Here is a 26,169-nt window from a genome sequence, read left to right on the forward strand (position 1 = left end):
GTTTGGACTATGGTCATGCACCAATGACCTTAACACTCTGACGAGCCAAAATATTATAGCCATCTGCTTAATAGTGTGTTGGTCCACCTAAGGAATGCAGTAACAGAAGTATTATATGTGGTATGGATTCGACAAGTTCTTGGTATGTTTCTGGATGTATGAGAGACAGATCACGCAATTGCTGCAAATTACGGGCCATGGTTTGCTCTCAGAAGCTTGATGCACGTATCGATGGATTGCTGCCGTGTTGGGCACAATATATCAGCGGTGTGTCGTTGTTTTCAACATCGGTCTGTGGAACACTCCCACACCAGTAGACTGGGTTCTCTTCCGAAGTGAGAGTGATTTCAGGTGTGCCGCAGTGAAGTGTCTTGGGACCGTTGCTATCCACAACATACATAAATGACCTTGTGGATAACATCGGAAGTTCACTGAGGCTTTTTGCGGATGATGCTGTAGAATATCGAGAGGTTGTAACAATGGAAAATTGTACTGAAATGCAGGAGGATCTGCAACGAATTGACGCATGGTGCAGGGAATGGCAATTGAATCTCAATGTAGACAAGTGTAGTGTGCTGCGAATACACAGAAAGAAGGATCCTTCATCGTTTAGCTACAATATAGCAGGTCAGCAACTGGGAGCAGTTAATTCCATAAATTATCTGGGAGTATTCATTAGGAGTGATTTAAAATGGAATGATCATATAAAGTTGATCGTCGGTAAAGCAGAGGCCAGACTGAGATTCATTGGAAGAATCCTAAGGAAATGCAATCCGAATACAAAGGAAGTAGGTTACAGTACGCTTGTTCGCCTACTGCTTGAATATTGCTCACCAGTGCGGCATCCGTATCTGATGGGGTTGATAGAAGAGATAGAGAAGATCCAACGGATAGCAGCATGCTTCGTTAGTAATCGCGAACGGACATGATAGATAAACTCCAGTGGAAGACTCTGCAGGAGAGACGCTCAGTAGCTCGGTACGGGCTTTTGTCGAAATTTCGAGAACATACCTTCTCCGAGGAGTCAAGCAGTATATTGCTCCCTCCTATGTATATCTCGCGAAGAGACCATGAGGATAAAATCAGAGAGATTAGAGCCCACACAGAGGCATACCGACAATCTTTCTTTCCACGAACAATATGAGACTGGAATAGAAGGGAGAACCGATAGAGGCACTCGAAGTACCCTCCGCCACGCACCGGCAGGTGGCTTTCGGAGTTTTGATGCAGATGTAGATGTAGATGCAGGGCTGACATCTGATTGACTGTCTCGTATCTGTTCCACTGGGTTCTGATTAGGCCAATTTAGTGGCCTAGACATAAACTTTAGTTCACTATCTTGTTCATCAAACCACTGCAACACGTTTCTAGCCGTCTAACAGGAACAATTATCCTGCTGGAAGACGGAATCGGTGCCGGGGAAAACGTCAAGCATGAAGGAATGCAAGTGGACCGCAATAATATTTATGTAGTCTACAGCTCACATCGTGCCATCGGTTAGTGCAACAGATCCCACGTAAGCCAAGTTGAATGTCCACTATAGCACGTTACTATCCCTAGCGGCCAGCATTTTTGGGGGGAAAACTGACAGTGTGATTGGTTGAGAATGGTTACACGCAGGAGTCGTCTACTGTGGAGTTCTATTTTCAACATTGAGCGCCAGTGTGCTCCGAACCACTTCTTCCTGCACCTTAGACGTTCAACACCTTGTCGCTTACTCTTCGTTTCACTACCCATTCAACACTTTCCATAGTCTCTCACGACAGTAGCACGCGAACAGCCGATCAACTTCAGTGTTTCGCAAATGCTCGTTCCCAGTCGCAGGGCCAGTCTGCTCATTCAAATGGTTCAAATGGCCCTAAGCACTATGGGACTTAACATCTTAAGTCACCAGTTCCCTAGACTTAGAACTACTTAAACCTAACTAACCTAAGGACATCACACACAACCATGCCCGAGGCAGGATTCGAATCTGCGAACGTAGCAGCAGCGCGGTTCCAGACTAAAGCGCCTAGAATCGCTCGGTCACAGCGGCCGGCAGTCTGTTCATTGTCAAAGACACTTATGTCAGTGGATTTCTTCATTTGCGGCCCATACAGTCGGTACAATGATACCCCATTCGTTTTTGCTCCGCTTATATACACTGCACTGCAAAACTTAAAGACGAGATGGGTAAAGTACTATAACATATTAACTACCCCCATGGAAATGAATGAACGTGCGGGAGCATGTTGCCAGTGGTTTCCCACTCGTGCACAGAAAGCTGACGTCACACTGCACGCGATCAGTGTGACTGCAGCGTCAAATACGACTGTCCGGTAATAGGAACCAGTGGAAGGAACAGGAATAGACAGTGTGTGTCAATCAACAAGCAGTTACGGTGCACGTTCATTACAATATGGCCCGGTGACGAAATATTGATGATTTCAAACGTAGAAGAATCACCGGAAGACTTGAAGAAGGATGAAGTGTGAAAAGTACAGCTTAGGAGTTTAGTATGGCTCACAGCTCGCTGCTTTGTTTCACGCGCATGGGAAGAGTTCCGAACCACAGGCACTGCTTCCAGAAGGCGAGGTGGTGGTCGACCAAGGTCAACTACAGCGGCAGATGACCGCTAGAACGTGCAATAGACATTGTTCGACGTCAAACAATAACTGCAACCACATTTAATAGGAATGAAGGCACGCGGCCTCACGCTTCGGTGTGGCACGGCGATTTTGGCCGATGACCAGTTCGGCTACACCGTTTACAATGGTGTCAAGAGCGTAGGGAATGGACCAAGGAGGAGCGGGCTCTCGTGTTCTTCTCGGACGAGAGCAGATTAAGTCCGAGTAATGATTCTGGACTTACTCTCATATGGCGAGAGGTAGAAACATGTAGTACACCAGGAACATTGTCGATCATAATGGTGGTTCAGGTGTTTATCTCCAAATCTGCGAACACGGTACACTCACTAGTCAACGCTATTGTGACTCTGTATTCCTTGCTCACGTGCATCTCTTGGGGGGTGCACTCGCCCCTGGACTTCATTTTTATGGACAATGAGCGACCGCGTCGAACAGTGCAGATGAAGCAGCTTTTGGAACGAGAGTTAGTTTGCCGAATGGACTGGTCTACCCATTCCACCAAGCAGGTGAGGAATGCTTTTCAGAGACGTACGCCCGTCCACACGCTGCCATCCATCGTTTGTCAATCGCGCTTGCGGTGGAATGGAATACCCTACTACAAAGACACCTTACCTGCACTGTGGTTACCATAGGAGCGCGTTACAGTGCATTGCATTGCGTCCGTGGTGATCGCATGCCCTATTAAACGCCGTATCCCACCTATTTCAATGTCCAGCCGACTATCATAAACCGTCTTTGAATTTCTGTTCGCCTCAAAAAAAAAAAAAAAAAAAAAGAAAAAGTTCAAATGGCCCTGAGCACTATGGGACTTAACATCTGAGGTCATCAGCCCTCTAGAACTTAGAACTAGTTAAACCTAACTAACCTAACGACCTTACACACTTCCATGCCCGAGGCAGGATTCGAACCAGCGACCGTTGCACTCGCTCGTTTCCAGACTGAAGCGCTTATAAACGCTCGGCCACAGCGGCGGGCAAAGTTCGTCTCATTGCTTATGTCTTTCAGTTCTGTGATATACTGCGGCGGTTCTTTTTATGTATGGTTCAAGTTTCATCGAGCTATGTTACTTGGCAGCGACGCATCATGCGAAAGTTAATTTTGTCCCTACGTTTTAGACGCCAGTGTGCTTTCCTTAGTGCGTCACGTGCCCGCAAGGTCACCGGCAAGATTCAATATCGCGGTGGATGGTGGCCATAATGCTTTGGTTCATCAGCGCATTTGAAATATAAGCCAAAGTTCTTGAATTGCATATAAGATTTGTAGACGTCGGTGTCTCAACGTGGTACCTCTTTCAAAAGCCCACCTTACCACCACCCAATACAGGTCACATTCGTTCACAACTCATCATTGAGCTTATTTATGCTGACGCACGTCCGTTTATGGAAACGCTGGACTATTTGTTCAGTAGCATTTCACTTGTACTGAAAACAAAAATGATGTGAGAGTATGGGCTGTAACTGTCAAAGGGTATATTAACAGAAATCTTCTGAGTGTTTAAACGTGGCATAAGCGATATAACTACTCACGTTTTGGCTGCTTCTAGGCAGTTTTCATCAGGATCACTGATGAAGATAGCGCGCAATAGCAGCTGAAACATGAGCAATTTTACAACGTATGACGCGGTCATACACCAGAAGGATTTTAGTGGAACAGAAATGTTTTTATTTACGCTCTCTTGCTGTGCGTTTCAAATAGAGAATTTCGAACAACGTCGTACCACTATCAATCCGAAATAGCTTCCACAAGATCACTATGAAATCGACCTACATCTTCAGGAAAACATGGTTGTAATTTGATTGTGTGCTCTCACTGCTACAGCATATAGCATTATGTGTGACAGTGCGTAGATGTGAGTGAAGAACAAGCCTCATACGTTCCCAATTATGAAACTGTGGCTATCTCTGAATCTAAGCACTTAATTTCCCGACTTTCATCGGAGAAAAATAAGTGACCAAACAGATCATTAATGCTAACAGCTACTACTTAAGATTATTTTGTTACTGCGTCTGCAAAAAGTATTTGGCAAAGGCCTTGGCAGACATCTTGATAACACTGATACGTACAGTGAGCTATACACCCACGACCATATCTTCCAACGTACCGTCTGACTACATGGGGCAAGAGAAAAACAAGATTTTTTGAACATTACATCAAACGGACAAGTTCTTCTTCTGTTTCTGTTATACAGAAGGGGAATAATCAGAAGTTTCTGACTGTCTCACATTTTTTGCGTGTGGCAAGTAGTTGAAATGGCTGCTGAAGTAATCAATCCTCACTCCTGTGAGTTATATACATGCCGGAAAATATAGAACAAATATAGTGACATATGGCCGAAACCCCAGACGGTGTGTTTTCCTTTCGATCACATGAACTCTTTACATTATTGTTCTTTTAGAGCAAATCGCTTTTTCATCTGAGGTAAACTTCCCAATATGTTGCTTTCTTCGACAAGCACAAGAGTTATTCCCGTTTTCGCTAAATAGATGTGGTGAACAAAAAGTGCGCGAAGAGGTCTTTCGTGTATGGCAGTGAGGATATGTCACATATGCAATGCAAAGGTTATGGGAGTGCAGTAGTCTTTACCGGTGAATTTATATTAAGTTATTCATCAGTTCACAGTTTGCCAAAAGGTTTAGCACAGCAAAGCGTTGTTTTTTCTGCTTCCAAAATTATGTAATCTTCTATAAATGGTGTTAAATTTAAAAAAAAATATCGTGTGACTAGGGCCTCCAGTCGGGTAGACCGTTCACCGGGTGCAAGTCTTTCGATTTGACGCCACTTCGGCGACTTGCGCGTTGATGAGGATGAAATGATGGTGATTAGGACAACACAACACCCAGTCCCCGAGCGGAGAAAATCTCCGACCCAGCCGGGAATCGAACCCGGGCCCTTAGGATTGACAGTCTGTCGCGCTGATCACTTCTTTTTAATTTTCTTTTCACAAATTTAAAGGAACAGGAATTTTTTTTTAATTTATTTTCAATAAAGATCACTCTGTTAAAAGGAACGTGTAGATCATTTCATGGTATAGTATGTGCATTACATATTGAGTGGTGAGAGAAGCGTGAGGTTCATTATCAGCTGTCAAATGTGCACACCGACTGCACCCGGCACATCCCAACTGCGTGGTGGCTCAAGGAAGACTGCCTGAAGATAGTTGGCAAAAGTTTTCCGATAGTGTGACCGTCTATGAACCTCATTGTGGGCATGCACCAAGTCGCGACTTGGCAGCATCCCCATAGAGGTACGCGATCGTCCAACCTTTGACCCAGATGATCGACTGTGATATAGTCGCCGGAAAGTAGACACTCTCCGGATGTAAGAAGCAAGCAGGTGTAATATGTTGCGGGATCACACGGAGGTAGCAAGCTAACATCTGTCTTCCTAGGAGCCAGACGTCCTCCACCGCGATACAAGTTAAGCGGAGATGGTCGTCATCCACTTGGCGACATTTCGGGCATAATGGACTGTCCACTAGTCCAACTGCATGGAGCCGTTGGTTGGTGTTGAACCCATTCAGCTACCGGGGGCGGACATGGTGTTAAATGGAAACGACGCAAGAGGTGGAACGAAAAATTGTAAGTTGTGGCCTGGTATACTCAGTGCGAATGGACGGAAAAAAAGATGTTAAATGGTCCTCAACCGGAAGGTTGTTTTGAACACCGCAGTTCTTTACTAGACGTGGTCCTCATATGGTTCAAATGGCTATGAACACTATAGGACTCAACATCTGACGTCATCAGTCCCCCCGAACTTAGAACTACTTAGACCGAACTAACCTAAGGACATCACACACATCCATGCCCGAGGCAGGATTCGAACCTGCGACTGTAGCGGTCGCGCAGTTACAGACTGAAGCGCCTAGAACCGCTCGGTCACACCGGCCGGCCGACATGGTCCTGCTGGACGTGTTATGCCCTTGTCTTCCGCCAACTTTTGAGCTGACTTACGAATTCTGAACAACAATACAATTTGGCTTCTTCATATAAAGAAGTCATCGCACGGATGAAAGAAGCGACAAGTGAAACAAAATATCCTGTGACCAACCGTAGTGTGAGCAGCGGACCTTTGAATTTTTAGCCTGGTACCCACCAGGTTATCGAGCTACACAGTAGCTCTTTAAATTCAGGCCTTAATCTGCACACTCGGAGAGAAAGGTTTCAGCGAGACTTGCCGCATCCATTATCGGCCTCCAGCAGCTGAGAAAATAGAACCCATCACCCGAGTAACGCTTTTAGCTCGGATCAATGGTCTTTCAAAATTTATGCAGTAACAAGGACGTCGCGATGCCGCACAATAGCGACGCCCTTAGAGCTGGTGTGAACTTTACTCGAGAGAGTCCCGTTCCTCTGTTGTGGCACAAGCAAGCTCATCTGTCGACCACCTTCGTAATTAGAAATACTAGTCTTTTCTTATATCTTTTCCATAAGCTTAGCTTATGCTTTTCTCGATTTACCCTACACTATTGCCCTCTCCTGTTAATCGCCTTTTCCATGGCTTTACGCACGGGCCTTGTTGCGAACAACAACGAACATTTGCACGAATTAGTCCCGCTGAAGAACGAACGTAGGTATGTGAGCAAGCAAATTACACCTGCTGATGGATCCAAATAGCCCTAAACGCATCGTGAAATAGCACAACACAAATTTTCGATCGACTTCCGCCTGTTAGTAACCGGAGAACGTCGAAGTCCTTCAGCGAAGCGATATCCAGGGGGACTTAGTAAAATTTTGTAATATATTAAATAGACAGATACATCATATACAATATTAACTCTTCTAGAATCACAAGACACAACCATTTACACATACACAACAATTTTTTTTGAATTACCGAGACTTTTATACAGGATGAAGAAAAAATTCGCACACTCGGGACTTCGCAGCGCGATCCTCACATACTGGCAAAACAAAAATGTCTGTCACAAAATTTCGTCCTGCGCATATTTCGGGCAGTAAATGAACGTTAAAGACTGGAAATCCGGCAACACTGTAATAACGTGTAGTGCTGTGCAGTTGGTACAGTGCATAGTGTTTTGGTTTGGCATGCATGAAGTCCAGGGTTCGATTCCGGATTGAGGCATATTTGCTTTTATTTGCTAAATGCTAATGGTTCCCAGGAATTATTTGTAAGGCACGTTGCCAGCTGTACTGGTGACGCAAGGCCCCAATGCACTGTAATGGACCAGAACGTGGCAAGAATAATAGTTGGTATTAATCGATGGGACCGTAGGGGGAGCGTACAGAGAAAACAGGTTTGAATCTAGTAGATGCAGTGGTGCGAAACAATTCGTCTACCTCATTCAAAAGTTTTCTTTAAAAGTTGACCAATGAAAACGATTGTACTTCCATTTCTGTGATCGTTATACGTAACTGCAAATGTTTTATAGAAGACCCACAGAAATAGCTGCACGAGGATTAAGAAGCCAGATACCGTACCACGCCGACTACTTTTAGCAAATAAAAACAAATAACCCACGACCCAGAATCGAACCCTCGGTCTCCTGCATGCTAACCCAAAACGCCAGCCAGTATATCAATTGCACACCACTACTGCTATATTCTGACAGATATAATTGCTGTAGGTGTGACTGCAGTGTTGCCATATTACCGATCTTTAGCGTCCATTTACTGCCCGAAATATGTGCAGGACGAAATTTTGTGACATACATTGTTGTATTGTCAATATGTGAGGAATCGCGCTGCGAAGTCCCAGTGCGCGAATTTTTCTTCACCCTGTATAATAGGTTATCGCACGACGATTGTACAAACTTATATGGATGGGAGAGAAGGGCAGATGTATCAATCTAAAATAGATGACTCTAGGCTGGAAACAACTGAGTCTAAAGTACGAAGCCAAATGTGTTGTGTTTTGGAATATAATTTTGTCAATGTATTATGAGTCGTTGTTTTCACAATGTAACACGGTGATTACGTTCGTAACTGATAACAATGCAGTGTAGGCAAATTTAACCAAAATGTAGGTGTAAATCTTAAGGGAGCAGTGGTATTAAGGTAGAGGCAGGAAACTCTAGTAATGTACTGCAGATGGCTGGAGTTTTGTGTACGTTTGTGATTAAAAAGTGATCGAGGCGTAGCTCAATTTGCACAGGCGTTCTCTGAAAGGTGGAGAGGGAGAAATCGTTTTTCGAGGCCAGCTCGCTGACATGCTCTAACTCCACTTAACGTATCTACGAGGCGCTCGTCGGGGCCGCAAAGGATCTCCTGTCAGCAATTCTCGCTCTCAGAGACATTTTTTTCCAACAACCTCAATGTTGAAATTTGCTGGCCCATTAAAACCGTGTGTCGTGCCGGGATCCGACACTGTGATCTTTGTTTTTCGTGGACGAAAGCTCTATCGACTGAGCTATCGAAGCACTACTTACGGTCCACCCTAACAGCTTCACTGGAGTCAATACCTCTTCTGTCCTCCAGACGTATGCTGGAGAACTTCTGTGTAGTCTGGAAGGTGTTAGAAGAGCGGCTGACGGAAGTGAAGATGTGAGGGCGGGTACTTTGTAGTGCTTGGGTAGCTCAGCCCCCGCAATCAAAGACCGCTGGTTCGAGTCCCGGTCCGGCACACAGTTTTAATCTGCCAGCAAGTTTCAAACAAGCGCACACTCTGTTGCAGGACGAAAATTCACGCTTCTACAGGACATTATTTGCTTCCAACCTGTTTGAATTGTGCACTTTACACGGGCGTCCAATCGAGGTGTGCTGCTAGATTTCTCTACATCATACTCCGCAAGCCACCTAATGATGTGTGGCGGAGGGTACTTTTGTACCACTCACTAAGCCCTCCAACGCTATTCCACTTGCGAATATCACATGGGAAGAATGATTGTAGGTAAGCCTCTGTATTGCCTCTAATTTCTCGTGTTTTCTCCTCTTGGTCATTAAGCGAGAGGTATATAGGGGGAAGTTATTTGTTGCCCGACTCTTCCCGAAAAGTGCTCTCTCGAAATTCTAATAATAAACCTCTCTGTCATACACAACGCTTCTCTTGCAACGTATGCCAGTGGGGTTTGGTGAGCATCTCCGTAACGCCCTCGTTCCGACTAAACGATCCCGTGACGAAACGTGCAGCTCTTCGTTGGATCTTTTCTATCTCTTCTATCAGTTCTATCCGGTAGTGATCCCAGACAGAGGAACAATACTGAAGAATGGGTCGAACAAGCGTCTTATAAGCCACTTCCTTCGTGGATGAGTTACATTTCCTTAAGATTCTTCCTATGAACCTGAGTCTGGCATCTACTTTCCTCACCATTTGTTTCACTTCGTCATTTCACATAAGATCGCTTCGGATAGTTACTCCTAGATACTTTATGGCAGGTAATGTTTCCAGCGGTTTGTTAAAATGGTTCAAATGGCTCTGAGCACTATGGAACTTAACTTCTGAGGTTATCAGTCCCCTAGAACTTAGAACTACTCAAACCTAACTAACCTAAGGACATCACACACATCCATGCCCGACGCAGGATTCGAACCTGCGACCGTAGCGGTCGCGCGGTTCCACACTGTAGCGCCTAGAACCGCTCGGCCACACGGCCGGCCAGGCGGTTTGTCATGAATAGTGTAGGTATACAGTAGTGGACTTATTTTCCTGGGTATGCGCAGTATGTTACTTTTATTCCCGTTCAAAGTCAAATACCAGAGCCTGCACCATTCATCAATTCTCTGAAAGTCATTCCGCAAATCGTCACTGTCTTCTGGCGTTGCTTCTATCTTATAGACAACCGCATCAACTGCGAACAGCCTTAGAGAGCATCCTTCACTATTTACAGCAGTCTGCAACCCTGGGGTAGCTTTTTGATTCCACAGCTGTAGGAGCCATTTGGTTTTGAGGTGAAGAACTAGTCGAGTCATGTTCGGACCGTATTTTCAACAGGAAACGAAGTTCGTTGAAGGCTGTTCGATAGAGAGCGGAAAAGGTGAAAATGTGAGCGCGCAAGATCAGTGAATTAGATGGGTGTGGAATGCATTCCAACCCAAATCCTGTACAGTGTTTTTTGTCAGTTTAGCACAACGCGCGCGGGCGATATCGTGGAGTAGTATCACTTCACTCAGTCTTCCTGGTCGTTGTTCTCGGACTGCGTCTGCAGGACGTCTCAGCTGTCGACAGTAAATGTCAGCAGTGATGGCTACACCTCGCGGAAGCAGTTCGTAGTTCACCACACCGTCGCTGTCCCACCAGACGCATAACATTATCTTTTGTGGACGCACGCAGGTCTTTGTATGGGGAGTTTGGGCTCAACCATTCCTTTCTTTTCCCCATGTTTACATAAAGACACCATTTCTCCTCACTAGTAGCGAAACAGGACAGGAATGGTCGATCCAACTGATGACGATCAAGTAGGAAGCACATATGGCAACCCTCTGAATTTTGTGATTCTAGGTTAGAGCATGCAGTACCCATACATTCGAATTTTGAACCTTGCCAATTGCATGTAAATGTCACACGATGGTGGAATGATCTGCCAGTTCTCGAGTACACTAACGTGAATCACTGTGTATTAATGCTTTTGCATGATCTTCATCAAATCCCGAAGTCCTTCCTGAACGTGGGGTCACTAACCTCAGAACCCTCCTCCTCCAAGGTACAAAACAGTTTTCTTGCCGTACTGTGTCCAAGACCATTGTCCCCATACACGGCGCAAATGTTTCTTGCTGCTTCCGCTGCTGTTATTCCTCTATTTCACTCAAACAGAAGAAGGAAATGTTCCAATTTCTCCACTTGACACTCATTGCCTAGCGTCCACAGTTTCACTCACTATCTCCAAATGACAAAACGTAAACTCAAATAGCAATAGTGAACTGCAAATTAAAAATGACAATCTCTAAATAAACCCATAGCAAGTCGAATACTAACATGCAAAACAAAGACGCTACGAATTTGTGCACCAATCTAATATAAGCCATAAATTTTAATGAAGCAAAATGCATAATGAAGTTTTCTTTTACTCAATTGTTTCCACTTGCTGTAAATACACGAAAAGAAACATTTATTGTTATTATGATTCGGTAATGTAAGAATCGAGTACCGTCCACTCCTGATTATTCTTGACCTTAGATTGTGAAGTTGGCCAACAGCCTTGCTGCAGTGTTGACACCGGTTCCCGTCAGATCACCGAAGTTAAGCGCTGTCGGGCTGGGCTAGCACTTCGATGGGTGACCATCCGGTCTGCCGAGCGCTGTTGGCAAGCGGGGTGCACTCAGCCCTTGTGAGGCAAACTGAGGAGCTACCTGATTCAGAAGTAGCGGCTCCGGTCTCGGAAACTGACATACGGCAGGGAGAGCGGTGTGCTGACCACATGCCCCTCCACGTCCGCATCCAGTGATGCCTATGGGTTGAGGATGACACAGCGGCCGGTCGGTACCGTTAGGCCTTCATGGCCTGTCCGGGATGATTTTTTTTAGTTTTTTTAAATTGTGAAGTTACCTATTAACTTTCCGCCCCCTTAGACAAATGGTTCTAGTCGCTGCTTTCGATTCGGAAATACCAGGATTCTATTCCCGGTACCTACTCGGATTTTTCTGGGGTACGAAGGTCTCGAATGGGTTTCATTCAGCCACGCCAAATGAGAAGCTGCTTGAATAGAGAAACACGGGCATCATCAGGATTCCTATACCGGCAACAACCGCTGTGGAGACTGCCAACAGCCGAAGTCATGTTCCACCGTGCGTGTGTGTGTGTGTGTGTGTGTGTGTGTGTGTGTGTGTGTGTGTGTGTGTGGTGCCAAAGTACTGTTTCCTCTGGAGGCTGGACTCTCAGTGGAACGTTACATTTTCTTAGTTGGGATCCTTTTCATTTCCTTTTGGTGGACATTGGGTATGATCTCCAAACAAGTCATATGTACCAAAACTGTTTATCCTCTAATTATTTAGTCTCTAATAATGGACGGAGGTACTCTTACTTTATGCCAGTTAGCAGGTTCAACTACTGCCACATCTTGCAGCAGCACTTCTATAGGTCTGAGGCGTTAATTTTTCCTACCAGTTTTCCGGTATGTTCTTCGATTTTCTATTCGACTGGACTCACATTGAGCTCGTCGTGAATGTGTGCTCTGCTTGGCCACTTGCGCAGCGAGGTGTTTGTGATCCGTCCGTCACCTCGAGTAAGAGTGTCCGCACGTTCCAACACTGGAGGAGTCACAGCTGTGTGCGGTCGGCCGACACGAGAGAGGTCAAACGGGTTTGCGCAATGTTGTTGCGATGGTGACTGACCCCTCGCCCAACGATTCACCGTGCTTTTGTTCACTGTTAGCTCTCCGTAGACATTCTGCAAGCGCCTACGAATATCTGCGACGCTCTGGTTTTCCGCCAAAAGAAACTGAATAACAGCTGTCTGCTTTGAATGCTCCTCCATTACAGATGCCATTTAGAAAGCTACGTACAGCGCCGCCACCTATCGGAACTTCATTAAACTATAGAGGCTGAAATGGGAACATTCCGCGACTGTCACAAAACAAATTCCGCATTTTTTCAACCGCAGTTGGTCGAGAAAAAAAGTGTGTTGCGTTAAGAGACATTCTGGCAGATTAAACCTGTCTGCCAAACCGAGACTCGAACTCGGGACCTTTGCCTTTCGCAGGCAAGTGCTCTACCATCTGAGCTACCCAAGCACGACCCACGCCCCGTCCTCACAGCTTCAGTTCTGCCAGTACCTCGTCTCCTACCTTCCAAACTTCACAGTGTTGCGTTACTTATTGACCTCCCTCATAATTACTCTGTATACTACGATTCGCCGAGAATCCTTAAATAAGCGACGCGGGAGATACAACGTGCTGTTAGGATTCCCCTGGAGACGCTTTCTTGCCGTTGGCTTCTACCAGCTACTGGCCTAGTTGTATTAAAAATTCGCGAGCGAGCGCCTCGGGACGGAATAAATACCAGCTGGCGCAAGGGCAGGCCCCGCTTTCGCCGGCGCGGACGCAGCCTCTTTTACCGGAGCGCGCTGAGTGAAACCCAACCCGAGAGGCCGTCGGCGGATGCCCGCCTTTGCGTCGCTGCACGTTCGAGGCGCGTGGCGCTGGCGCGCGAAGGCTTAATGGTAGCTTTCAGCGCGGAAAAGGCGTCGCGAGAACTGCGTGGGCACATTTATTTTCTCGAAATAACGAGTCGTCGTTAGCATACATAATGCAGCGGGGAAATTTACATTTTAAAGAAACTTTTCCTGGCGCCAGTTATTCGATCTTTTGCCGCAATGGGACTGTTGGGCGAGGGCTCAGCGCCGAGTGGTACCTAACCTAGATGTATGAGAGAGGTGGAACGTCCTCTGACTTGAAGAGGAATGTACACTACTGGCCCATCAAAATTGCTACACCAAGAAGAAATGCAGATGATAAACGCATATTCATTGGACAAATATATTATACCAGAACTGACATGTGATTACATTTTCACGCAATGTGGGTGCATAGATCCTGAGAAATCAGTACCCAGAACAACCACCTCGGGACGTAATAACGGCCTTGATACGCCAGGGCATTGAGTCAACCATAGCTTGGATGGCGTGTACAGGTACAGCTGCCCATGCAGCTTCAACACGATACCATAGTTCATCAAGAGTAGTGACTGGCGTATTGTGACGAGCCAGTTTCTCGGCCACCATTGACCAGACGTTTTCAATTGGTGAGAGATCTGGAGAATATGCTGGTCACGGCATCAGTCGAACATTTTCTGTATCCAGAAAGGCCCGTACAGGACCTGCAACATGCGGTCGTGCATTATCCTGCTGAAATGTAGGGTTTCGCAGGTATCGAATGAAGGGTAGAGCCACGGATCGAAACACATCTGAAATGTAACGTCCACTGTTCAAAAAGCCGTCAATGAGAGCAACAGGTGACCGAGACTTGTAACCAGTGGCATCCCATACCTTCACGCCGGGTGATACGCCAGTATGACGATGACGAATACACGCTTCCAATGTCTGCTCACCGCGATGTTGCCAAACACGGATGCAACCATCATGATGATGTAAAGAGATACCTGGATTCATCCGAAAAAATGACGTTTTGCCATCGTGCACCCCGGTTCATCGTTGTGTACGCCATCGCAGGCGCTCTTGTCTGTGATGACGCGGCAACGGTAACCGCAGCCATGGTCTCCGAGCTGATTGTCCAGGCTGCTGCAAACGTCGTCGAACTGTTCGTGCAGATGGTTGTTGTCTTGCAAACGTCCCCACTTGCTGGCTCAGGGATCGAGACGTGGCTGCACGATCCGCTACAGCCATGCGGATAAGATGCCTGTCATCTCGACTGCTAGTGATACGAGGCCGTTGGGATCCAGCACGGCGTTCCGTATTACCCTCCTGAACCCACCGATTCCATATTGTGCTAACAGTCATTGGATCTCGTCCAACGCGAGCAGCAGTGTCGCGATACGATAAACCGCAATCGCGATAGGCTACAATCCGACCATTATCAATGTCGGAAACGTGATGGTACGCATTTCTTCTCCTTACACGAGGCATCACAACAACGTTTCACCAGGCAACACCTGTCAACTGTTGTTTGCGTATGAGAAATCGGTTGCAAACTTTCCTCATGTCAGCACGTTGTAGGTGTCGCCACCGGCTTTGTGTGAATGCTCTGAAAAGCTAATTATTTGCATATCACAGCATCTTCTTCTTGTCAGTTAAATTTCGGGTCTGTAGCACGTCATCCTCGTGGTGTAGCAATTTTAATGGCCAGTAGTGTAACTATTCCATTTCAAAAGAAAGCAGACGATGACAGGTGTGAATACTACCGAGGCAACAGTTTACTAATAATTCATGGTTGCAAAATAATGACACCAGTTATTAACAGAGCATTTCAAAAACTGGTGGAAGCCGACCTTGGGGAAGACCAGTTTCAGTTCCGGAGAAATTCAGGAACACGAAGGCAATAATGACCTTAGAAGGTGAGTTGAAGAAAGACAAAGCCAATTGCGGATACATTTTCCAGCTGCACGATTTATTGGCGACATATGAAAATTGATTTCGCAGCGGGAGTCGAAATCAGATTTCCCACTTTACGCCAGGGTCGCTTTCATCACTTAGGCTATGCCAGCACGTTTGCAGGAACGGCCCAAATCTCCGTATGTAACGTTCTGCACTCGTAGAATGGCAGAGATTCCCGTTCGGCAAGAGACTTAGTTGCGGTCCTTGCCTGAACAATTAAATACTATTGTGAAATGTCAGTTATAAACAAACGCCTAGACGAAGAACGGAGATGAGAATTCTAAGAGCAGGTATGGCATGCAAAAGAGCAGAAAAAATTTCGAAATTCGGAAAGTATGGAAGAACTGAGTACATTTAAAGTCCTCAGTAAAAGTAAGGAAATAAGAGAGCCCGGAACGAACATATAGAAAGGAGGGGAGAGAGGTTACCTCTCCGGATAGGAAGATTCAATCGCAACACAAAAAGGAAAACCGGCCTAATGATTGAAGTAAAACTGATGATGACGTTCTCTCTTCCAAACATATAAAGAAATAAATATAGATGTTACTGACATTAAAATCTGTACAGTGCAACCGCAAGGTCCATAGGGTCTCAAATTCTGATTCCGGTAGCGAAACTCGAGAACCGCTGCATTCGGCGTGCGTTGCGGAATGTTAATCACGTTTCGACAACACCGCGCTTCGGTAAGTATGCAAAAACAATGAATTTAAATGATGGAGAGCGGGCTCCTGTTTTCGGTTGGCACGCCGGTTCAATAACGCACACGCTGCCGGCACAAAAACAACCATCGGTTCTCGCCAGCCGCCAAGGGGTGCGGCTGTCAATCCCAGGCGCGCCATTATGAAAGCCACGCCTCATCGCCGCGCCCTGTTCATCGCACGGCCAGCTCTGTGGCTGGCCAGCAAAATAACGGGGGCCGATATTAATTACCACGCAACAAGCTCACGCATCATTTGTCCACGAAAATGCCAAACACTTCCGACTGCGGGCATTGTGACGAACCGAAGTCCGCCTATGGTTCTCTGTACAGTCTCATTCGTCACGTCACGTACTCTCCACATATACTGATTTCCGTAATCTCTATTCTTTTTTTCGTAATGTGTAACGGCAAAGATTTTTTTTAGGAAAACAAAATAATGCCTTTTGTATGGTGTGTGTGTGGGGGGGGAGGGGGGGGGGGGCGGCCGCTGTGGCGGAGCGGTTCTAGGCGCTTCAGTCTGTTCAGTCTGGAACCGCGAGACCGCTACGGTCGCAGGTTCGAATCCTGCCTCGGGCATGGATGTGTGTGATGTCCTTAGGTTAGTTAGGTTTAAGTAGTTCTAAGTTCTAGGGGACTGATGACTTCAGAAGTTAAGTCCCATAGTGCTCAGAGCAATTTGAACAAATTTGTGTGTTTGTGTGTGTGTGTGTGTGTGTGTGTGTGTGTGTGTGTGTGTGTCTGAAAAATGACTCTAAGCACTACGGGAGGTCATCAGTACCCTAGACTTAGAACTACTTAAACCAACTAACCTAAGGACCTGACACACGTCCATGCCCGAGGCAGGATTCGTACCTGCGACCGTAGCAGCAGCGCGGTTCAGGACTTAAGCGCCTAGAACCGCTTAGCCACAGCGGCCGGCTTCTGTCTGTCTGAGAGAGAGAGAGAGAGAGAGAGAGAGAGAGAGAGAGAGACCTATTTTCATACAAATTTCAGTCGTGTAGAGCATACTGAAACTACAGGGAAGGTGGACCAAAATATGGAAACACCGCAAACACATTACCATGCTTTATACGCTATAGGAAAACCGTTGCATCGGGAACAGCTTCCAGTCATCTCGGAATTGATAAATGCAGCACCTGCAAGGTTGATGACGATGTTTGGTTTGTGGGGCGCTCAGACACGCGGTCATCAGCGCCCTAACAAAGTACCAATTTCTACACAGTCCAATTTGTGCACAATCCAATCTAGCCACTGTCACGAATTATGATGATGATGAAATGATGAGGACAACACAAACACCCAGTCCCTGGGCAGAGGAAATCCCCAACCCGGATCAGAATCGAACCCGAGACCCCGTGATCCAGAGGCAGAAACGCTAGCCACTGGACCACGAGCTGCGGACTCCTGTATGGTTGAAGATGAACATACTTTGTACACCGCGATTGTAGTCGAGACACTTCTATTACTCCAAGATGACTGGTTTCTATAGTCTTATGCACCCATCATCTGACCTTGTGGAACTTAACTATAAAATTATCATGTTACATTACATGAAATCAAAGGGTAAAACGTACTCCTAACTGATTACATGTCTTGAAAGCAATCCAGTTGATAAAATGCGCACAGTTGATAAAATACACACAGATGATAAAAACCACACAGATGGCAAAAGGGATACAGTTGTAAAATTGTCGTCTCGTCCATTGCATGTTGGTAGCGGACATGATTCTAACGAGAGGGAGTAAGAGGTGTGTTCATTTACAACCAACCGATCGCCTCACTGAACAGCATGTGTACTTCACAAAGGTCCTGTATGGTTTTTTAAGGGAATCTTGTACTATTATTCCTGCAAAATAGTGATAACGCTGATAGAGGGGCATATCGCTCACGCACCCTTCTCTCCAAAGTAAACCACAAAGGTTTAATAATACTGTGATCTGGTAACTGTGATGGCCAGGGGAGAAAACGACAATTCACTGCCGGCCGGGGTGACCGAGCGGTTCTAGGCGCTACAGTCTGGAACCGCACGACCGCTGCGGTCACAAGGTTGAATCCTGCCTCGGGCATGGATGATTGTGATGTCCTTAGGTTAGTTAGGTTTAAGTAGTTCTAAGTTCTAGGGGACTGATGACCTTAGAAGTGAAGTCCCATAGTGCTCAGAGCCATTTGAACCATTTGATTTTTGACAATACACCATCGTGCGCATAAAACCAGTCCGGGACGACGAGATCTGTGTTAAAAGGGGCCATGTGGTCTTGAAACAGAGCCTCTCCACTCGGAAGAGAAAAACTACAGCTAGCTACAAATATACTCTGCGAACCATTGCGAAGCTCATGGTGGGAAGTACATCCCACTGCACCAGTTATTAGGGCTTTTTCCCGCTCTATTCGCGTGTGGAGCGCGGGAAGAAATACTGTTTAAATGCCTCCGTGCGTGACGTAATTAATTTAATCTTGTCTTCAGGAGCCCTATGGCATGCACCTGGTCAGCCAAAATGGTCACATAATCCTTGGAAGTAACAAGATCTTGCAGCCATGCAATATCACGAAATAGCTATCAAAATGTCGTCACCGAACCTCCGCCATGCTTCACTCTTGGGTCGAAAACTCGACCACAAGCTGGAAACAATGTGAAACAAGACTCATCCCACCAAATGAATACCTTCCATTCCTCATACCTCATAGTCCGGTACCAAGCTTTCCTGTTACGAGCATTTGCATCTGTCATGAGTGGTTTTTGAATTTCAGCTCGCCCTGCAATTTCCTACACCTAGAGCTCCCTTCTTTCTTTCTTGTTTTGCAGCTACCCTCCTGATATTTTTCGTCACAATCCTCTTCAACGACAATCCATCATCACCCAACCCACAAATTCGATCTCTTTGTGACTTAGCGATTGACGATTTCGCGCTTTCCCTGTATGCGGTACAAATCTTCGAGACTGTGCCTCCTGGAATACCAAACACTTCGGCTCCTTTGGTTACGGAACCACCACCATACGAACACCAATAATTGGTCTACGTTCGAACTCACTTAGCTCCGATATAATGCATTCACAACTACACAGAACTGTGTTCTCACCACGACTGGCACCTGCGACACGTTGAGGACATTGCATGGACGCCGTTCGTCGTCAAATGCGGCAACGCAACTTACAGGCTTGGCTAGCAACCGCACGTATGTTCAAGCACGCATTTCTCGCGGTGTTTACATATTTTTGTCCACCCCCTATGTATTAGATTTTTATTGTGAATGGCTTAAATCACTTGTAAAGTGCTGTTGTTGTAGTCTTGAGTTCGAAGAATAGTTTGGTGCTGTTATGCACGATTGTCTCGCCCGAGCATGATTCCTAATCTCGGTGCGTAGCTATTGCAACCTTTATCCACTTAAACCGTTTTACTGTAGCCACGCGTTGGACGCTCAACAATTTTTACCACCCAAACTCCTCTCCATTATCAAGTTAACTACCCCTTGGTGTCTCAGGATGAATCCTCTGAACCTGTCCCTTCTTTTACTCAAGGTATGCCATTAATTTGTTTTCTCGCCGATTCGTGTCAGTATCCTTTCGCTAGTTTTGCGATCTGCATATCTAATCTTCTGTAGTGTTTTGAAGCACCACATTTCAAAAACGCATCTTCTGTTCTTGTCTGTACTCGTTATCTTCTGTTCTACGTCTCGTACCCTACTCTGACATTATCACAAGTACTTTTTTCTCCATATTGTATGACGACACAAATCGCGGTTGGGATGTACTGCATGTGGTAGCAACGAAGCAAAAAGCAGGAACGGATATCACTTGAATGCGATACAGTGGAGCATGTGATCCGTTGGCCACGTTTCATTCAGGTAGCTTCTCAACTGACATCGAGAGGCCAAGTACACCCCGTTCCAGCTTCTCAACCAAGTAAAACTTCCTGGCACTATCGGGAATCGAACCCGAGTCCTCCGCATGACAGCCAGTCACGCTGACCACTTTTTCCCCCGCTCGTTCTCTGTCTTTCTTCGTCATTTGGTCTGTGCGGATGTCCCATTACAGCTCTTCAGTTTCAGCGTTGAAAACTTCAGTCAGTTTTTTTATTTATTTTTTATTTTTAAATTACAGATGGTGGCCAGGTGCTGCTGAGGTGCCGAGCCGGCAATACTGAGCTGCAGCTGGCTGTTAATGTGTGCATGATAGGGCGTAAGCCGTGTTAACTATATTTTTTTACGAAGTTGGAACTGTGTATGCCTTATGGCTATGTTCTATTACGAATAAGCGGGAACTTTATCCGTTGAGGTCGGCTGGGACCGGCTTGCCTCCATCAGTCAGAGCGTCCACTTAGGGTCGCCAATTAAAACTTATTGTACAGCGAGTCGGAGTCGTCCTACTGCTAATATGGGTAGCGAAGGAGACTTCTTCACTGAATTGCTTTACAATACAAGCCGAGGTTGCCCACTTTCCGCGGAACGGGCGGTGATCTGTTGAGTAAAGACGTGCAAGCGTTAGTGCTGTCATGAACTTCTATGGAATTCGCCGCTCCAGTTGTGAATCCGAGATTGAATGCGACCCCTAGACCAGCAACTAATAGGTTGCTTCAGATGAAAACGTCTTTGTAAAGTATAACCTAGAATTTTACGTAATAAAATTTGGTTCTGATGTAACATACCATGGACACTTTCGGTCACTAAATAAGATTGCTCTAAATTTTCCGTCCCTTTCCATATCGACAGCTTTACTTGTATTTACCGTATCAGCTCTCATGGTGTAATTCAATTTTTTGATTTTCATTTCCTTTTTAGAAATTATGCCTAGCACTACAAACATGTACTGGAAGTCAGAACCACGTACTATTCACAGCGACACGATAGCTTTTGTGGGAGATAACTTCCATGAAGTAATCGCACGAAGTACAATACGAAAGGACTGCTCATCTTAAGTTTGACAATTTATTTTTAGAAAGACCTTCTGAAGCAACTGTGTTATTTCCGTTAAGCACGATGTCAAAATACCTCTGTATCGATAACTAGTTTCATTTCAAAGACTATGTTTGTTATTATTATTTTTACTATTATTATTAATTCTACTGACAACATTGGACAACTTGAGTCATTCCACGTCCAGTTTTTGTTTGAAGGTTGTTCTGTTCGGTTCTTGCGATCTGCCCAGCACAGTTTCATTCTTCCCGATCGCAGTTTTCTCAATTCGTCTGAAATCTCCAGCCTTTCTACGTGTCACTTCTGCTGAACATTTGTGTTCCTTAATAAAAGTATTAATTTTACCTCTGTTCTCTTCGTCTGTGATCTGGAGTTCAACTCTTTTAAGATTTTGCTGAATTTTCGAATCTATTGTCTTGTCTTCTTTTTAAGATTAAAATCCTATTCCCTTGGATTTACAAGATGTGAAAGAAGTAACAGATTCTTTTATTCTTTACTGCGCTAGTTTTGGGCCATTCTCTCTAGAGACAGTTTAATTGGGAAGGATTTTCCAGATTCGTCCGACCTGGTATATTTTCTTTAAGCAAGTTCTGGTGATTTTTGTTTCAGGTTTGAGGAGCTGAGCAGTTCTTCTCTCATTTTTAATTTGTAACAAGGTTTCACAAGCACAAACGACTTCCAGGATAGTTACTGTTTGATAGCGTTGGATCTTAGTGTCTACTGACAAACATTTCTTATTATACGTTGACCAGGTAAGAGACTGGGTTTTTTTCTTTTACTGGTTCTTTGCATCCACATTTCTTCCTCACCTACGTTGTGCTTAGTGATTACTGCAAGATATTTAAACTATAGAAGTGTGTCAGCTTTTTGATTTTTTACGCATAGTTTACTTTCATAGGCGCATGATCACAGTTTTCTCGAAGAATACTTTAATCCTATTTCTAAGGCGATTATCTGGAGACTGGTGACCTGGACACGAAATTCTTCGATGTCAACAACTAAGATGGCTATATCATATGCAAACCCCTGGTAGGTTGTTCTTCTATAGCTTTAATTTCAGGTGGCAAATCCTCATGACGTAATCGACAGCGATATTAAAAAGCGGTGGACACAGTCATCTCCTTGTCTATGACCTGTTTTTAATGTGGAAGATTTCGAAATGTCTTCCCTAAATTTTATCTTGGAATCTGTGTTCAATGAGATTATATGGCTAAATCAAAATTGGAGAAAATCCAATTATCGTTTAGTGCTCCTCTGATCAAACAGAATTATTCGACATAAATCACAACAAAATTTCTGTCTGATTTTTATTTTAGCATTTTTCTAGTGATAGTTTTGTAAGTTTTTAGCTCTTTCATCCCATGATCAGCAATTTGACAGTCCGAATGCCATTTATACACTTCGTATATTTGAGAATTCAAAATGGTTCAAATGGCTCTGAGCACTATGGGACTTAACATCTGTGGTCATCAGTCCCCTAGAACTTAGAACTGCTTAAACCTAACTAACCTAAGGACATCACACACATCCATGACCGAGGCAGGATTCGAACCTGCGACCGTAGCGGTCGCGCGGTTCCGGACTGAGCGCCAAGAACCGCAAGACCACCGCGGCCGGCTTTGAGAATTATTTTGACTGGTAAGACACGTCATAATTTTGACCTAGGTATTATATGGCGCCATAGCAATGACGTCAAAAGCCTCATAATAAAAGCAGAAGCCTCAGCTGAAGGTGGGCAGTCCTGAGTAGTGTCTTGGCACGATATCAGCGGGTGTAGCGGGCAGGCACTGTGGTGTTTTTGCTTGAGTGAAGGTGGCAACATTGATCCAGCTAGACATTTCAATGCATCTAATTTATTCTGTTATTTACGCTCAAAAGACGAACAAGCATTCCGCAAAGTTTTTGTTTGTTATTTGCAACCTCAAACAAATAATGATTCCGTGGACCTGCAACGTTGGACAGCTAAAGAGCCCAAGATAAATGCTCATGAGATGTGGATTCGAAATCTAGATTATTAATGAGGACTTCAGTTACTACAGTTTCAGATAAACATAGGCAAACACTCTGTACGCCCGGATAGCCGTGCGAGTTACAGCCCCATATCCGAGAAGGGAATTGCGCCGGCCCTCTATCGAATCCGCCCGGTGGATTAACAATAGGGATGGGTATGTCAGTCACTCTAATTAATCAATTTATGTATTTAGCTCGGGGTACACACATTGCATCCCGGGGATACGGGGTAGCGACAAGAAGGGCATCCGTCCATCTCTTAAACTAACCGTCCCGAATCCGTGGCACAAGAAAAGAACAAGGTAAGCAGATCTCAGTATGCATCGTCAACAATGGAAACTTTTCGTTACTACTGAATGTTCGAAAAGGTCGTATTTCAGTGACGTAGTAAAAGCATCAGTACCCCAGTACGCGCAACGGGACAGTTGAAGAACAAAACTTCACACCTTTCTGGGATATATGGAAGACTTATTTGATACCAAACTTCAACGAACATAAATATATGAATGTCAGAGACCATGAGGCGATATGACTTCAGTCCGCGGTAGTAGAACTGGAGCCCGAACGACCCAGCGATCTGTATTTATTTCTAACCCATTTTCAACGTTCATTTAGTTGCATACTACACTCTAAAAATCTCTGCATGGTTTATGTGAGAGTCCAACGCGACTCCATTCGCTCTTGTGGTTACAACAAACGACTTCACAATGTTCTTATCAACTGACGGACTGCCTGTGTTTAGCATCTTAACTTCTGTCGTCTAAATTTCCGTTTTAGGTGATAAATGGAAAACTACTACTCTATCCTGGGCGCCTGAAACGAAGTATGGTAAGACAGAAAATGTAGTTTTCCATTACCTTCGATTGAAAGCACTGTCACCAATTGTTCTTCGGGTTTTACATTTTCTTGCGTTGTGAGTTGTCTGCTTGTCTTCCAGATATCGTAGCTAGTTTTGCAAATAACGGAATTTGGATCCTTTCTCTTGCAATAAAACAAGACGCTGTTAAAAGCTCCCAGTTCTGAATACTGAGATATGCTCTGTTTAGATTATCATCACAAAGTGGGAAAAAGACACTTCCGACTGTTAATCATTCAGGCCTGTTTCCGCAAAGACGCTAGTGGCCGCTCTTTAAAATAGTTTATGTATCATGTCTAACTATTTCCTAGAGTGATAACTGGCGGAAACTAAAAAGTATCTGCACTATCGATAAATATCCATTGACGTTTTTCCTGCAGACAGATACTTGAGCAGTATTCATTTGTAATACGGATAACGGTGTGGGTTGGTCCGGCTGCCACAGTGTTCACGATTCCTTTACAATTGGTTCAAATGGCTCTGAGCACTATGGGACTTAACAGCTGTGGTCATCAGTCCCCTAGAACTTAGAGCTACTTAAACCTAACTATCCTAAGGACATCACACAACACCCAGTCATCACGAGGCAGAGAAAATCTCTGACCCCGCCGGGAATCCTTTACAATTCCTGGCGTGAAAAATACTTAAAAGAACCACAGGAAACAGCGGTTGGTGTCGAAGATAATGCAGAAAGCTTTACAACCGCGTTCGCTTCTCTTAAGTTCTTGGGCGTGCTACCTTAACATCAGGTCGTTCAGGGTCGACCGGAGCTGGATTCACCCAACGAAGTAGTACACGAACAAACCATTAAGATAACAGGTTGTTGAAGAGGTGGCGTCAGACGCACTCCGAAGTCCGTCTGATGCAGATGATGGAATTAATTACAGGATTAGATACCATTTCTCGGATCCATCAGTTTAACCAATAATAGCGTTTCCTGAATATGGTCATTGAATTTCCGTGAGAGGTGAAGGCAAATTGTGGACATGAGCGACAAGAAATCCTACTGATTACACACGAGCCTCTGACCTAGAGACAGCTGAAGTATTTTTAGTGTTTTCAACTTATCTCGTTCAAAGTGTCAATAAGAGACAAATCAGGGAGTGTGAGAGTGCGTTGTCATTTTTCCCTACGCGGGGGAGGGCGAAAATAATAACGCACGTGCGAGACTGTGCACTAAAAAAACTTCCGAAGTGTGGTTGTAAATATACATACACTGTGAATTCATAGGATAAACATACCCGTAAACAAACATATAGTGCAATCAGTGTAATTAGAAGTCTTCGTTCTCACAAAATGCCAAAAGACACAGACGTGAGGTATAACTGGTGATTTCGGATTCAAGAGAAGTAAAAACCTAGCTGACAAACAAAAGCTGAACGACGCGAAAATGAGCGTAAGGGGAGCAACGAGAGAAGCGTTCAATGATTTTGAAAGTAAGGCATTGTCAACCGGCCTGAGTAAAAACCCTAAGTGATTATGGTCCTATGTAAAATCAGTGAGTCAAAATCATCTGTTCTTTCTCTCAGCGACCACACCGGCACCTAAACGGAAGGTAACTGAGAGAAGGCCTAAATACTGAATTCTGTCTCCCGAAATTGTTTCACCGCGGAAGATCGTAATGCTGTCCCTCCTTTCAACCGTCGTCGTACGAACGTCGAAATGGCAGATATTGAGGTAACTGTTCGCGGAATTGAAAAGCAGCTACAGTAGCTTCGTAGCAGAAAGGCTTCAGGACCAGATGAGATACCTATAAGATTTTATAAAGAACATGCGAAAGAACTTGCTCCCCGTCTAGCAGTAAGTTATCGTAAATGGCTTGAGCAACGGAAGGTATCTAACGACTGGAAAAAAGCGCAGGTCATTCCCGTTTTTAAGAAAAGCCATAAGACAGATCTACACAATTATTAACCTATATCGTTGAGGTCAGTCTGTTGTAGAATTATGGAACATATTTTATGTTCAAGAATTGTGACGTCCTTGGAAAATGAACAGCTCCTCTATAAAAATCGACATGCATTCCACAAACAAAGATCCTGCGAAACTCAGCTCGCTCTGTTCCTCCATGATATCCACAGCTAAGCGGACAACGGCGCTCAGGTTGATGCCGTGTTCCTTGATTTCAGT

General features: G+C 45.0%; 1 protein-coding gene and 1 pseudogene across 1 annotated transcript in view; one reads left to right on the forward strand and one right to left on the reverse strand.

Moving 5' to 3' along the window:
* Nucleotides 1-26,169, reverse strand: part of LOC126470940 (uncharacterized) — a 520,283-nt gene that overhangs the window by 420,944 nt on the left and 73,170 nt on the right. The window lies entirely within an intron of this gene.
* Nucleotides 11,709-11,826, forward strand: LOC126427754 (5S ribosomal RNA; annotated as a pseudogene).

Source organism: Schistocerca serialis, chromosome 1 (genome assembly GCF_023864345.2).
Source record: "Schistocerca serialis cubense isolate TAMUIC-IGC-003099 chromosome 1, iqSchSeri2.2, whole genome shotgun sequence".
Lineage (NCBI taxonomy): Eukaryota > Metazoa > Arthropoda > Insecta > Orthoptera > Acrididae > Schistocerca > Schistocerca serialis.